At 35.6% G+C, this 15,812-nt stretch overlaps 1 protein-coding gene across 1 annotated transcript in view; it reads right to left on the reverse strand.

Moving 5' to 3' along the window:
- Con (connectin) overlaps positions 1-15,812 on the reverse strand; it is a 1,055,959-nt gene that overhangs the window by 940,901 nt on the left and 99,246 nt on the right. The gene's annotated exons all lie outside the window — the stretch shown is intronic.

Genomic DNA, 15,812 nt, shown 5'->3' on the forward strand with positions numbered 1-15,812 from the left:
AATAATTCGGAAATGATAAATTAAGTTTCACATCAACTTCCAGCTTGAACATAATTGCAAAGATAAGGTTGGTAATGTAGCGTACTATGTCTCTTTGTAATATAAAAAAACTGTGCAACATATACTGCACTGCTTATATTTTAGTTACAACCTAATATTTAGTTCCGTACTCCACAGAGAGGACTACAATGTTTTGATAATATGTCACCGAGTATTGTATCCCATTGATCTGTTTGTAACTGCTTATTTCATGTTTGTATTTTCTATTTAAGTTACTGTTGATTTCAATGAACAAAAAGAGCACTGCAGATGTCTCTGCTTCGTAGTTCATATTACTATTTTTTGGTTAATCTGTGAGCGCTTTCATCCCACTGGCCCTAAATAACACAGGGATCCATTGTAAAAATATATCTCTATCATAGTTTTGTATTTTCAGACAGTTTTTAACGCACTAAAAGCATAACTCACAGGGTGTTCATAAAAAGCGTTTCATCCTTTTGAACAATTTTCTACCACAGAGAGTAATCCTTTTGTTAAAAGATTTGTTTCTGTAAAGCAAAAGTATCTGTTGTTATCTTTGTCGTATGTTTAGAAAAATTACAGGAAACAATCAGTGGCGAAGCGAAGATTTTAATAAGGTTTCGAGGTTTAGCCTTCTCAAAAAATTTGAGTTATTTTGCTAGCAACAGTAGGCCTATAAGTTTGTAATAACTAGGGAGCGGATTTTTATGTGCTAAAAATTTAAATATATTTATTTTTTATGTGCTAAAAAAGACGAATATATTTGCTAAAAGTAAAAATATATATATATATATTTTATATGAAAAAAAAACCTTACTTAGCTTGAAAAAAAAATGTTGCTAGGTACTCACCCATCACACTTGAGTATCAGTTGCTAGTAGTTGTCCGAGAATTGCAGTGAACAACAAATGTCATTTCCAAATTCTCCATCACAAATGCATGCCCATTATCTCTGAACAACGACTTATACTGTGAAAACGATCTTTCCACATCATAGGACGTCAGACGTGCATATTTAAAGACAGGAATGTCACAAACACAAACACCGTCAATTTCACCTACAGGCACATCCTCCAATACTTGAGCAACTTCACACATTTTTCTATATCCACTGTTTTGCCGTGAATGCACTCGTGAAGCAGCGGCAATGTGCTTGTTTCCAGACAAATGTTGAGTTACCTGAGAGCTCTGATCTGCACTTACTGATTTACCACATGGTTGGCAAAATAACAGTTTTCCGTCGGTAGTAAAAATGTTTTTAAATTCATCTACATATTGCTGTAGACGCGATCTTAAACTCGATTTGATTTTAGGCATCTAAAGAGGCTAATATACACACGCCTTAACATAAAAAAATGTTTCTAGCTACCGGCTGACGATGTCGGAGAAAAGCATCCTATAGCGACGCCACCACGTCTACACTACACAGCTTATGCTTATGGTCCGATAACGGGGAATCACAACAAGATGTATTTCCTCACTTCATAGGCATGAGTGAGAGGCGAGAGATTTGTTTAAATTAAATAATGTTTATATCCGAGCTCTTATCTGTTGTGTTTCACAAAGCGCGGAATGAAATCATCTTCAGCAACAATAAACATTCCTAATTAATGTGTTGCAAAATCTCTCCTTCTTGTCGATGTTAATTTAGTCTCATATAATAACACTGATATGCTATCTAGCAGTTCTCAGAACTTGAGGCGATACTATTACAAAAATGGATCACGGATACACAACACAGCCCATAGAAACACGAAGCAACCAAGAATTCTTAAAAAGATAACGTATTTCTGAGTGATATAATTGATTTAGTTTTAAAATATTTAAAAGTTCTTGTAAAAAATTATTTAAGTAAAAAAAGCCAGGATTTATGTGTTTATAATAGATTTCCTGAAAATATGTATTTACATAATTTTTTGTGAAGATATGTGTTTTTATGTGAAATAAAATTCGGGTTTTAAACTTGAAACTTGACATTCGGAATTTTTAACTTTGTTAGTTGTGTTTTATCACAAGCAAGAAAAATATTTAGTTACATAGGAATCCGCTCCTTAGTAATAACTAGACTTCATTGAATTGCCACACGCAGAATGCTATCAGGTTGCCGATGTACGGTAGTATAGAGGAGGTGGGCAGCCGCCCGGTCTCGTAGTATAAGCAGTTCATGTTAAGAGTTGTGACCGGTCCAAATAATAGAGCAGCTACAGCTAATGTATTCCTAAGTAAGCACTTGTTTTTGCATTACTGTGGTTGGAATAGTCAAAGCTTAACATATTTTGTTCAGTGCAGAGAAGAACTCAATCAAACATACTACAATGAGAGTGTTGCTCTTCCAAACAATTGCCCCTGGAATACCCTTACCTCCGCAGCCAGTCTGACCCGTTGGGGAACGTGGTTGGATGCTGTTAATTATTATGCAGAATATTACGGCAAAATAATGGAGGTACTTTGATAGCACACAGTTCCACTGTTGCAGCTGTAAAATCATTGGCTTCTGAACAGCTATTGGAAGATATTCTGTTCATTGATTCTAATTTTAAAATCGTGTCCAAAAGCATCATCCTGTTAGAATCGCTTAAACTACAACTCTCAGAAGCCTTTAATATAGTGTATAAAGTATCACAAACCGTTATCCAAAATAACAATTCACTAATTTCAGAAAAAATGAAATGTAAGTTGAGAAACATTATTGCTAAAAATTGTGCCCATTCACAACTTCGTATTATAAATGATGTGTTATCGGGTCACGACAAGACATCTGAAGTAGTGACTTTCCGTTCTTCAAGTATGTACGTATTACATCGTGTGATGTTGAACGTACATTTTTCCCAAAATAAAAACTATTTAAGTGACCGTCGGAGGAGGTTACTTTGCAGTCGCTGAAAATGTACGTAACTCTTTACTGCAATGCACATATTCAAGGATGATGTATCTGACATTAAATTTTAAGAATGAATATATCTCACTATAAAATAATTGTGTATTTACATGTTTAGACATTTCCTACTTCAATGATCATTCATTACATTTCTTCAATGCAGAATACAGGTTTTATTGTAACCGCAGTATACTGCTCAGTGTTTACATCAGAGGCCTACTCAATTCGTTCCACGCCCCCTTCTCATACAGTCTATACCGCGTGCACAGTAAACCTTGTGATTCTTGTGGCAATTCCACGAAGTCTAGTAATAACTGTTGGCAGTCATTCCAGGATGGAGAGTTCCGTGCGAGAGGCTCAAGGCAGAAGCCTCTAAAGCAGTCATCGGCAGAATTGTACTCACGATGACATCAGGCAATGCAATCAGCAATACACATGACATCGCATGGTTGTGGGTAGGGTGGAGAGCCCGCTCAGAGATCAGTGGCGTTCAGCCATCACAAGCTGTCTGTGTCACGATATCGCCGTACAAACTAAAACAGCGTGTCCTGATTGGGTGCCGGAATATATGAATATTTAGTGCTGTATCTCACAATGCTGATATGCGGCCGAAATATACTTACTTACTTACTTACTGGCTTTTAAGGAACCCGGAGGTTCATTGCCGCCCTCACATAAGCCCGCCATTGGTCCCTATCCTGAGCAAGAGTAATCCTTTCTCTATAATCATATCCCACCTCCCTCAAATCCATTTTAATATTATCTTCCCATCTACGTCTCGGCCTCCTTAAAGGTCTTTTTCCCTCCGGCCTCCCAACTAACACTCTATATGTATTTCTGGATTCGCCCATACATGCTACATGCCCTGCCCATCTCAAACGTCTGGATTTAATGTTCCTAATTACGTCAGGTGAAGAATACAATGCGTGCAGTTCTGTGTTGTGTAACTTTCTCCATTCTCCTGTAACGTCATCCCTCTTAGCCCCAAATATTTTCCTAAGAACCTTATTCTCAAACATCCTCAATCTCTGTTCTCTCTCAAAGTGAGAGTCCAAGTTTCACAACCATAAAGAACAACCGGTAATATAACTGTTTTATAAATTCTAACTTTCAGATTTTTCGACAGCAGACTGGGTGATAAAAAGCTTTTCAACCGAATAATAACAGGCATTTCCCATATTTATTCTGTGTTTAATTTCCTCCCGAGTATCACTTATATTTGTTACCGTTGCTCCAAGATATTTGAACTTCTCCACCGCTTCAAAAGATAAATTTCCAATTCTTATATTTCCATTTCGTACAATATTCTGGTAACGAGACATAATCATATACTTTGTCTTTTCGGGATTTACTTCCAAACCATCCATAATCTTAGGATGTTATTAGTTTAAAGAAATATTAAAGAACATTTAACTTAGTACGATTTTCGAACATGTGGTGATTATAGGCTAGAATGAAGGAAATAATAATTTATGACGCAGTTTCTCAATTCGCACCACTTTTAAGTGCCTAATTCGCACCGGTGCGATATGAGCAACTGTAGCAATTCTAACCGTACAAAAGAGTCCCCAAAAATTTTTAGCTGAACGAGAAATGCATCAGGTGGATGCAATATCAAGTGGTGAGAAGGGCGTTAATACACCAAGTGTGTGTTGTACAAGCGCACCAGGTATTTTGTGCCACCTATGATAATTTTCAAACGTCAAACAGTGCATCGTACATTATCAGCTGGTGCTCCTCCAGGATCGTTGTTTGCTATGAGTCAGGTTACATCAACAGTGAACTATTTGTCGAATAGCTCAAACATTTTATTTGCCACTCAAACCTGCCATAGAAAAAAATGCTGCTTCTTCTGTATGTCCACATATACGACCCATTCCTAAAATATAGAAGTTAAATTATCTCGGGAATATGGTGTGCTCCTGTTTCAGCTTCCTCGTAATAATACTGAGAGGCCCAGCTTATAGATGTTTCTATCTTCAAATTATTTCGGACAGCTATATCGTGAAGCAGTTCTTAGGTGGCTTCGAGATAATCGTGGAGAAAAGGTGACGCAGTTTACAGTCTAAACTGCCTGGTGAAGCACATGGCAAATGTGTAACTATAAAAAACACATTCAGGAAGTTTAAATGTTAGGTAATTTATGCTCTATTTTTTCAATTTAATTTGAAGATGCGTTACTCTTTTTCATTAATTCCAATAAACTTGTAATTTTCATTTATTACATTATTCATAATAAATACTGTTCAATATTAAAAGCTTTCCTTCATCTTGTTCCCTGCAGATAAAAAAGTGCGATTTAAGAAACCGCAGGTGCTATTTAGGAAACTAGTTGCCTAAATGGCACCACTGGCAAGTGTTTCGAAAATGTAATTCTAATTAAAAAATATTAAATCAAATTCAAAGATTCATTTTTACATGAAAGATAAATGTTGTGGGAATGTATCTCTGTACAAGAATGAAGAAAATAAAAACTGTATTGTTCAATAAAAAATATAAATGCTAAAGTGGTGCGATATAGGCAACCTTACCGTAATAGCAAACTTTCTAATCCTATGTATGGAGGTTTTATGAACGCCCTGTAGTCTTACGAAGTAGTATTAAAAAATCATAAAATAAAAGTTGGCATTTTCCTTTAGACACAATGTTTTACTTTCGATATTCGTCAAGACTAATTGTCTATGGCAGAGGCCAACACAACTCCGTCACGAAATAAAAATGCCTTCAGTTTCATTTATATCGCGGCAGAGTTCGCTGCTGTCACATGACCGTGTGGTGCATCAGTGTGGAAGCGGAATGACCGCTGAGACACACTCAGCGCTGCTGAGCCCTTGCAACGCCCTGGACATTTCCGTACAAAAATCTATAATTTTATTTATCACAAGACTCGTGCGCGCAGTAATTTGAAGCCTCGCCGACAGAGGGACAGTTGCGGAGCACACATCACTCAACGGAGGAAAAAAATCATTGGGAAAATTAATCGAAGCTGTACCGATATTACGGACAAGCAAATTACATTTATACCGCCATGACGAGAGACATAAAGTTGACGAGGCGGGAGGGGATTAAAACAAATGAGAGACGGTGCGGACAAGAAGGAGATAAGGAGGAAATAAAAGCGAGAAGAAAGAAACTGAAGAGGAGGAAGTTCAGAATGACGAAAAGACGGACACAACTAAGACAGTAAAAAGAGAAGAATGAGGAAGGAAATGAGAAAATGAAAAGTAAAAGTTTGTGAAAAGAATGGCGAAAAGAGATGTTGGGGAGAATGTGGAGGGATAGCGGAAGAAAAGAAAATGAGAGATGAAAGAGGACAAGCATGTGATTACGAGAGGTAGTATAAGAAAGAAGGAAAGGATACGAGAAGACAAGAAAATAAGATAAGAAAATGAGAAAGGGAATGCAACAGAAAAGAGAAGAAAATGGAAAAAGAATGAGACAAAAACAGATAAAATAAAAGAGAAAGATAAGATTATAAAGCGAAAATCGAAATAGAAGAAAGTAGATAATTGAAAAAGGAGGAAAACAAAGGTAATGAAAAGAATGGAAAAAAAGAGAAATAGACAAATGGTAGAAGAAATACAGAAAAATGGCAAAGAATGGAAAGAAACAAAGACATGAAAATTTTGAAGATAATGGAAAACGAAAAGAAGAAAATGGGAGCAAAGATTAAAAAGAAAAATAAGTAGATGAGGGAAAGAATGGAAAAACTAAGAGAAGAAAATGAGAAGAATGGAAAAAGAAAAGAAGAAAATGAGGCAAAATAATTGAAAATGAAAAGAAGAAAATAAAGAATAGGATTGAAAAATGAGAACAAAATTTGTAAAAGAATGGGAAAGAAAAGAATTAAAATGAGGAATACAATGGAAAAAGGAAGAAAGGAAAATGGCAGGAATAATTAAAAAGGAGAAGAAAGCGAGAAAAATAATGGCAAGAGTATGCTAAAAAAATGAAATATAGGATGGAAAAAAGAAGACAAAATATTAGGGAAAGGATGAAAAACAAGAGAATTAAAATGCGGAAAATAGTTGAAGAAGGAAGAGAAGAAAACGAAGAAAACTGAAAAAAGACAAAAAAAATAGGTAAAATAATGTAGAAAAGAAAGAAGAAAATGAGAAAAAACTGGAAAAAGGGAAGGAAATGAGAAAAATGACAAAATGAAAGAGAAGGAAATGAAAAAAAAGAATTGAAATAGATAAGAAAATGGGGAAAAATGGAAGAAAGAAAGAAGAAAATGAGGAAAAGGCTGGAAAAAAGAAAAGGCTGGAAAAAAGAAAGAAGAAAATGAGGATAAGGCTGGAAAAAAGAAAGAAGAAAATGAGGAAAAGGCTGGAAAAAAAGAAAGAAGAAAACGAGGAAAAGGCTGGAAAAAAGAAAGAAGAAATGAGGAAAAGGCTGGAAAAAAGAAAGAAGAAAATGAGGAAAAGGCTGGAAAAAAGAAAGAAGAAATGAGGAAAAGGCTGGAAAAAAGAAAGAAGAAAATGGGGAAAAGGCTGGAAAAAAGAAAGAAGAAAATGAGGAAAAGGCTGGAAAAAAGAAGAAAATGGGGAAAAGGCTGAAAAATGAAAGAAGAAAATGAGGAAAAGGCTGGAAAAAAGAAGAAAATGAGGAAAAGGCTGGAAAAAAGAAGAAAATGAGGAAAAAGCTGAAAAATGAAAGAAGAAAATGAGGAAAAAGCTGAAAGATGAAAGAAAATGAGGAAAAGGCTAGAAAAAAGAAAGAAGAAAATGAGGAAAAGGCTGGAAAAAAGAAAGAAGAAAATGAGGAAAAGGCTGGAAAAAAGAAGAAAATGAGGGAAAAGCTGAAAAATGAAAGAAGAAAAGGCTGGAAAAAAGAAAGAAGAAAATGAAGAAAAGGCTGGAAAAAGAAGAAAATGAGGAAAAAGCTGAAAAATGAAAGAAGAAAATGAGGAAAAGGCTGGAAAAAAGAAAGAAGAAAATGAGGAAAAGGCTGGAAAAAAGAAAGAAGAAAATGAGGAAAAGGCTGGAAAAAAGAAGAAAATGAGGAAAAAGCTGAAAAATGAAGGAAGAAAATGAGGAAAAGGCTGGAAAGAAGAAAGAAGAAAATGAGGAAAAGGCTGGAAAAAAGAAAGAAGAAAATGAGGAAAAGGCTGGAAAAAAGAAAGAAGAAAATGAGGAAAAGGCTGGGAAAAAGAAAGAAGAAAATGAGGAAAAGGATGGAAAAAAGAAAGAAGAAAATGAGGAAAGGACTGAAAAAAGAAAGAAGAAAATGAGGAAAAGGCTGGAAAAGACAAAGAAGAAAATGAGTAGAAGGCTGGAAAAGTGAAAGAAGAAAATGATGAAAAGGCTGGAAAAAGGAAGAAGAAAATGAGGAAAAGGCTGGGAAAAATAAAGAAGAAAATGAGGAAAATAATAAAAAAGAAGAGATGAAAATGAAGAAAAGAATGAAAACAGGAAAAAAGAAAATTAGGGAAAGAATGGGGAAAAAAGCAAGGAAGAAAAAAGGGATAATTGATAGAGGTAAAGAATGGAAAACAAGATAAGGAAAGGAACGGAAGCTCTGGATCATGTGAGGAGACTAAGAGGAAAATAGAAGAATGTTGGGTTTGCAGTTAAAGTCCTGCCCTGGGGCAGAACACAATGTATGTATGTATGTATCTATGTACGTATGTAGGTATGTTTAATGATAAAATAATTAAATAAATCGAAGGAAGAAAAGAGAAAGGCAAAGCAAGAAAGAAATATGGAAAGGACGGACGGACGGACTAAGAAATCAATGAAGAAAGAAATAAAGAAATGAATAATAAGAGGAAAGAACGTCGGTATGAAATGAAATGGAGACGGTATGAAAAGAATGGTAAGAGGAGGAACGGATGAAAGAAGAAAAAAGCGAAGGAAGATACAGTGGAAATTTGTTTCTGCTCAAGTTGTGGACACGTCACACAGCACTGACAACAAATCTTGCCTTGTCAGGCAGCGCCTCTTGCGGCAGAAGTAACCGATCACACTCTAAATCTCATCTTACACACAAATCCCAGAGGAACGTCTGCAGTCCCCAGCGCTGTTGTGATTCCATCTCGGTCGTGCACGACATAATAAGGATCTGGCCTCGAATCCCATGTCGGGCACGTACCTCCGCACACAGCCACAGCACCTACCTGTGTTGAGAACTCTACTACCGAGGTCCTTTAATCAGTACTTACGACATTACAATCCCTTATTGTTTCGTTCCTTCCATACAAATGAAGTTCATGATGTTGCGAAAGTGAAATGAAAATGAGAAAACGAAAGTAGTGGTCAAAAATCCTTACATCCTACAAGTAAAATTCCCCTGTTTTCCCTAATCGTTTGTGGATTTTCTCCTAACATATTCACGTCATCCATATAGACAAGCAGCTTATGTAACTAGGCATTTCCAAACCCTGTCTGGTACCCTGAACTTTCCTAATGGCATATTCTAGAGCGAAGTTAAAAAGTAAAGGTGATAGTGCATCTCCTTGCTTTAGCCCACAGTGAATTGGAAAAGCGTCCTATAGAAACTGGCCTATACGGACTCTGCTGTTTCACTGAAACACATTTTAATTAATCGTACTAATTTCTTGGGAGGCGTATTGCATAGATTCGTAGCAAGCTGTTTTTTACGGTGATGGGCATATGACTCGGTTAAGAGAGAAGTTTTATATACTATTCTTATTGAATTTTATATTCCCAAGAAACGAGTTCTCAGTGACCGTACAGCAGAATCCGTATAAGCCATTTTCTATCTGATGCTTTTCCAATTCACTGCGGACTAAAGCATGGAGATGCACTATCAACTTTACTTTTTAACTTTGCTCTAGAGTATGCCATTAGGAAAGTTCAGGATCAGAGACAGGGTTTGAAATAGAACGGGTTACATCAGCTTCTTGTCTATGCGGATGACGTGAATATGTTAGGAGAAAATCCACAAACGATTAGGGAAAACACGGGAATTTTACTTGAAGCAAATAAAGCGATAGGTTTGGACGTAAACCCCGAAAAGACAAAGTATATGATTATGTTTCATGACCAGAATATTGTACGAAATGGAAACATAAAAATTGGAGATTTAACCTTCGAAGAGATGGAAAAATGTAAATATCTTGGAGCAACAATAACAAATATAAATGACACTCGGAAGGAAATTAAACGCAAGAATAAATATGGGAATTGCGTGTTATTATTCGGTTGAGAAGCTTATGTCACCTAGTCTGCTGTCAAAAAACCTGAAAGTTAGATTTATAAACAGTTACATTACCTGTTGTTCTTTATGGTTGTGAAACTTGGACTCTCACTTTGAGAGAGGAACAGAGATTGAGGGTGTTTGAGAATAAGATTGTTGGGAAAATATTTGTGACTAAGAGGGATGAAGTTACAGGAGAATGGAGAAAGTTACACAACACAGAACTGCAAGCATTGTATTCTTCACCTGACATAATTAGGAACATTAAAATCCAGACGTTTGAGATAGGCAGGGCATGTAGCACGTACGGGAGAATCCAGAAATGCATATAGAATGTTAGTTGGAAGACCGGAGGGGAAAATACTTTTCGGGAGGGCGAGACGTAGATGGTAGGATAATATTAAACTGGATTTGAGGGAGGTCGGATATGATGATAGAGAGTGGATTAATCTTGTACAGGATAGGGACCGATGGCGGGCTTACAGGGCGGCAATGAACGTGCGGGTTCCTTAAAAGCCAGTAAGTAAGTTTCTAGGGAATACCAAATTCAATAAGAGTATTATATAAAACTTCTCTCTGAACGTAGTCATAAGTAAGTTTCTTGGGAATACCAAATTCAATAAGAGTATTATATAAAACTTCTCTCTGAACGTAGTTATATGCCTTTTTTTAAATCTATGAATAACTGATGTACTGTGTCCTTATACTTTCATTTTGTCTCTAAGATCTTTGGAATGTTTTCTACATAAGCAGACAAATAATTAAAACGAACTCCCCTCATTAAAACATTGCGAAAAGACCAAATAAAACTTTTATGCTCGACCATGCCTAAATGTAGTAATTATATACCTGATAGCAGTCATTTAATGCATGTCATTAAAGTACACCTATTCATTAAAGTTCAGGTTTTCGATTATTCTCGGATATGCAATCGAAAGACGAGGGAAACGTCACGGAGGCTGGAAATCCAATACTGTCGCAGAAGGTTATGTTCTGTTACTATAATAATTAGCGCTAAATAATATTCAAATAAATTCAATTTGTCATCTCGTTTTTCAATTCTAAATCAATTTCCAGGTTATACATTCTCTGCATTACAGCAAGGTCAATGACATTATTGTTCCTGGGAAAAAAATCAATACTTTCGCGTCTGCGCACATCTCACAATTTCGAGCTATGAACAAAGTCACTTCCGATCTTCTGTCAGATACAAATAAAATGAATATTTCTGAATAATTTCAAGTTAGAAATATGGTCGAGCATAAAAAGTCGTATCAAACTTGCGCTCGTTTCGTAAACAAACATACTTGCGTCTTAATTACTATCATTATAGGCTCGTTGCATAATGTACTGTTATACTACGGTAATATGATTTAATTATGTCCATGATGCAAAAACTGGTAATGAAATATTGGTGTATATTTTTAAAAACAAAAGTGATAATGGATCTAAACCACCTATTTTTGACCGGCCTCTCTCTTTTCAATGGTATATACCTAAACTCCCCTGGTCCCCAAGAGCCCATACATTTCTCAGCAGCATGGTATACGTATCCACAAGGGAAATCTTTACTTCTCAGGCTGCGTTCGTAAGATGAGTCTTGTGTAAAAAATGAATATGCGCGGAATTACAGCCTTATCTCTTAATGTACGTCCCTAGACATGACATCTCTCTCCTCGGGTCTGATAAGACACACCCCGGCACATTAAAAAGAATTTAAAACACAGGAGCAAACTTTTGTAGCAACAATATTCTAGAAACTAGGGTCATAATCACGAACCTTCTTCCTTTTACCCCTACAGCTTGAAAAGTACGTGACCTACACAACAGAAAGTGGAGTGTTGTCCAACTCACAGGTGAGATCAATGAGATGAGATGAGTGGGTAGAACGCGTTTTATCCAAGCGTGCATCTTCAAGAAACTGTGTGATTACAATATAGTGATAATAATAATAATAATAATAATAATAATAATAATAATAATAATAATAATAATAATATGCTACTTATGGCTTTTAAAGAACACGCAGGTTCATTGCCGCCCTCATATAAGCCCACCATCGGTCCCTATCCTAAGCAAGATTAATCCAGTCCCTACCATCATATCCCACTTCCCTCAAATCCATTTTAATGTCATCCTCCCAGCTACGTCCCGGCCTTCCCAAAGATGTTTTTCCCTCCGGTCTCCCAACTAACACTCTATATGCATTTCTGGATTCTCCCGTACGTGCTACATGCCCTGCCTATCTCAAACGTCTGGATTTTAATGTTCCTAATTATGTCAGGTGAAGAATACAATGAGTGCAGTTCTGTGTTGTGTAACTTTCTCCATTCTCCTGTAACTTCATCCCCCTTAGCCCCAAATATTTTCCTAAGAATCTTATTCTCAAATACCCTTAATCTCTGTTCCTATCTCAAAGTGAGAGTCCAAGTTTCACAACCATACAGAACAACTGGTAATATAACTGTTTTATAAATTCTAAATTTCAGGTTTTTTGACAGCAGACTAGAAGACAAAAACTTCTCAACCGAATAATAACACGCATTTCCCATATTTATTCTGCGTTTAATTTCCTCCCGAGTATCATTTATATCTGTTACTGTTGCTCTAAGATATTTGAATTTTTAACCTCTTCGAGGGATAAATCTCCAATTTTTATAGTTCCATTTCGTATAATATTCTGGTCACGAGACAATCATATACTTTGTGTTTTCGGAATTTACTTCCAAACCTATTGCTTTACTTGCTTCAAGTAGAATTTCCGTGTTTTCCCTAATCGTTTGTGGATTTTCTCCTAGCATATTCACGTCATCCGCATAGACAAGAAGCTGATGTAACCCGTTCAATTATAAAACCTCTGTGTTATCCTTAACTTTCCTAATGGCATATTCTAGAGCGAAGTTAAAAAGGAAAGGTGATAGTGCATCTCCTTGCTTTAGCCCGCAGTGAATTGGAAAAGCATCACATAGAAACTGGCCTATACGAACTCTGCTGTAAGTTTCATTCAGACATACTTTAATTAATGGAACTAGTTTCTTCGGAATACGAAATTCGATAAGAATATTATATAAAACTTCTCACTTAACCGAGTCATATGCCTTTTTGAAATCTATAAAAAAAATGGTGTACTGTACCCTTATACTCTCATTTTTTTCTCCAATATCTGTCGAATACAAAAAACTCTATCAATAGTTGATCTATTACGCCTAAAACCACACTGATGATCCCCAATAATTTAATCTACATATGGGGTTAATCTTCTCAAAACGATATTAGACAAAATTTTGTATGACGTCAACAAAAGTGATATTCCTCGAAAGTTACTACAGTTAGTCTTGTCGCCCTTCTTAAAAATATGTATGATTATGAACTCCTTAATAATAATAATAATAATAATAATAATAATAATAATAATAATAATAATAATAATAATAATAGATTATTTGGAGGAAAATAATAATCGAAGTATATTTTTCTCGGAATTATATATGCAACAACGCAGAACTGCACGCATTGTATTCTTCACCTGACATAATTAGGAACACTAAATCCAGACGTTTGAGATGGGCAGTGCATGTAGCACGTATGGACGAATCCAGAAATGCATATAGAGTGTTAGTTGGGAGACCGGAGGGAAAAAGACCTTTAGGGAGACCGAGACGTAGATGAGAGGATAATATTAAAATGGATTTGAGGGAGGTGGGATATGATGATAGAGACTGGATTAATCTTGCACAGGATAGGGTCCGATGGCGGGCTTATGTGAGGGCGGCAATGAACATTCGGGTTCCTTAAAAGCCATTTGTAAGTAAGTTATTACAACTCGCCAGCCCCTTGCAGAATTCCAATAGTAATTTATAACACGATACAAGGTTGGGAAGTGCATTTCACAAAATCGAAGAAATTACGAGATTTTATAATGCACTTCACAAACGTATATTGCACAGCATATTTTGCACGATAGTATATTTTTGAAAAAAAAAAAAATCTTAATATACAGTACGTACATTACACTATGAACAGCTGACTGATTTTAGCAGTCTGGCCAACGTACGAACTTCACCATTAACTTCAATGTGAAGGAGTAAAAATAATTCAGGCACTTGTAATATTTCATGTTCAATTGGAATAACTTTTATTTCTTTTTGTTAAGTGATGTTTGAATTGTTCAAATAAGGTTCAGTACATTAAAATATAGTGATTTATCTCGTATAATGTGTATTAATTAACACTGCCTTCTGCGAATGAATTTTACATGCGTTGAAGCTTACGTAGAAGGTAGTAGTTTTCATTACAACACTAGAGCAGTCATTTGTAATACTTCAACATATTCATCTAAGTTGGTAATTCTGAATTCAATAAAATCAACTTTTAATCGTGTCGGCTGTTTGCTGTAATGACGAGAAAACATATATTATGATGAACTTTTATCATATTACAAAAGAGAAATTTGGAGATGTAATAAACAGTATCATATAATTTTAGTGAAATAATGAATTGATATTTCAGGAGAAAAATTTGTATTGTGAATGTTGCGTTTTAAAGTGTTTCCTATGTTTTTAATAATACGCATTATGGGAAAAATCAACACTTCGACATCAATTTGTATTTCTTTAAATACACGATATAAAATGGTCACATTACTTACTTATGGCTTTTAGAGAACCCGGAGGTTCATTGCCGCCCTTACGTAAGCCCACCTTCGGCCCCTATCCTGTGCAAGATTAATCCATTCTCTACCATCATATCCTATCTCCCTCAAACTCATTTTAATATCATCCTCCCATCTACGTCTCGGCCTCCTCAAATGTCTTTTTCCCTCCGGCCTCCCAACTAACACTCTATATGCATTTCTGGACTCGCCTATGATTACATTGACACCAAATATATGAAATATACGGGGAAAAAATGTCTATACATATAAAGGAAAAAATCAGAATAAATTTTACATAAATTAGCCCGAAAATTAAAATTTTTCCTTACCGTGTCGAGATGTCCCTAAACGACCCTTTGCATTTGTTTTGTGTGTGTGTGTGTGGACGATATCCGTATTCTTATAAAAGAATACGTATTTGTGAAATAATTTTTATGCTCGACCATGCCGAAATGTAGTAATTATACACCTGGTAGCAGCCCTTTAATGGACCTCATTAAAGTACATCTATTCATTAAAGTTCAGGTGTTCCACCAATCAGAAAACACCATTGTAGCAATATGAAAGCACAAGTATCGATTACTCTCGGATATGCAATCGAAAGACACTAGCGAAACGTCACGGAGGCTGGAAATCCAATACTGTCGCGGAAGGTTATGTTCTGTTACTATAATAATTAGCGTTAATTGTAAATAATATTCAAATAAATTCAATTTGTCATCTCGTTTTTCAATATCTAAATCAATTTCAAGGTTATATCAAAATTAATGTTTATTTTACTCTCTAGATTATATCAAGGTCAATGACATTTGTTTCTCGGAAAAAATCAATACTTTCGAGTCTGCGCACATCTCACAATTTACGAGATATTGCACAAGGTCAGTTCCGCTCCCCAGTCAGATAAGAATAACATGAATACTTATGAATAATTTCATGTTAGGAATACGGTCGAGCATAAAAAGTCGTATGAAACTTGCCTATAATAATAATAATAATAATAATAATAATAATAATAATAATAATAATAATTTATTTATTTAATCTGGCAGAGCTAAGGCCAGTAGGCCTTCTCTTCCGCCCAGCCAGACTCTAATTCTA

Source organism: Periplaneta americana, chromosome 1 (genome assembly GCF_040183065.1).
Source record: "Periplaneta americana isolate PAMFEO1 chromosome 1, P.americana_PAMFEO1_priV1, whole genome shotgun sequence".
In the NCBI taxonomy this organism is placed as follows: domain Eukaryota; kingdom Metazoa; phylum Arthropoda; class Insecta; order Blattodea; family Blattidae; genus Periplaneta; species Periplaneta americana.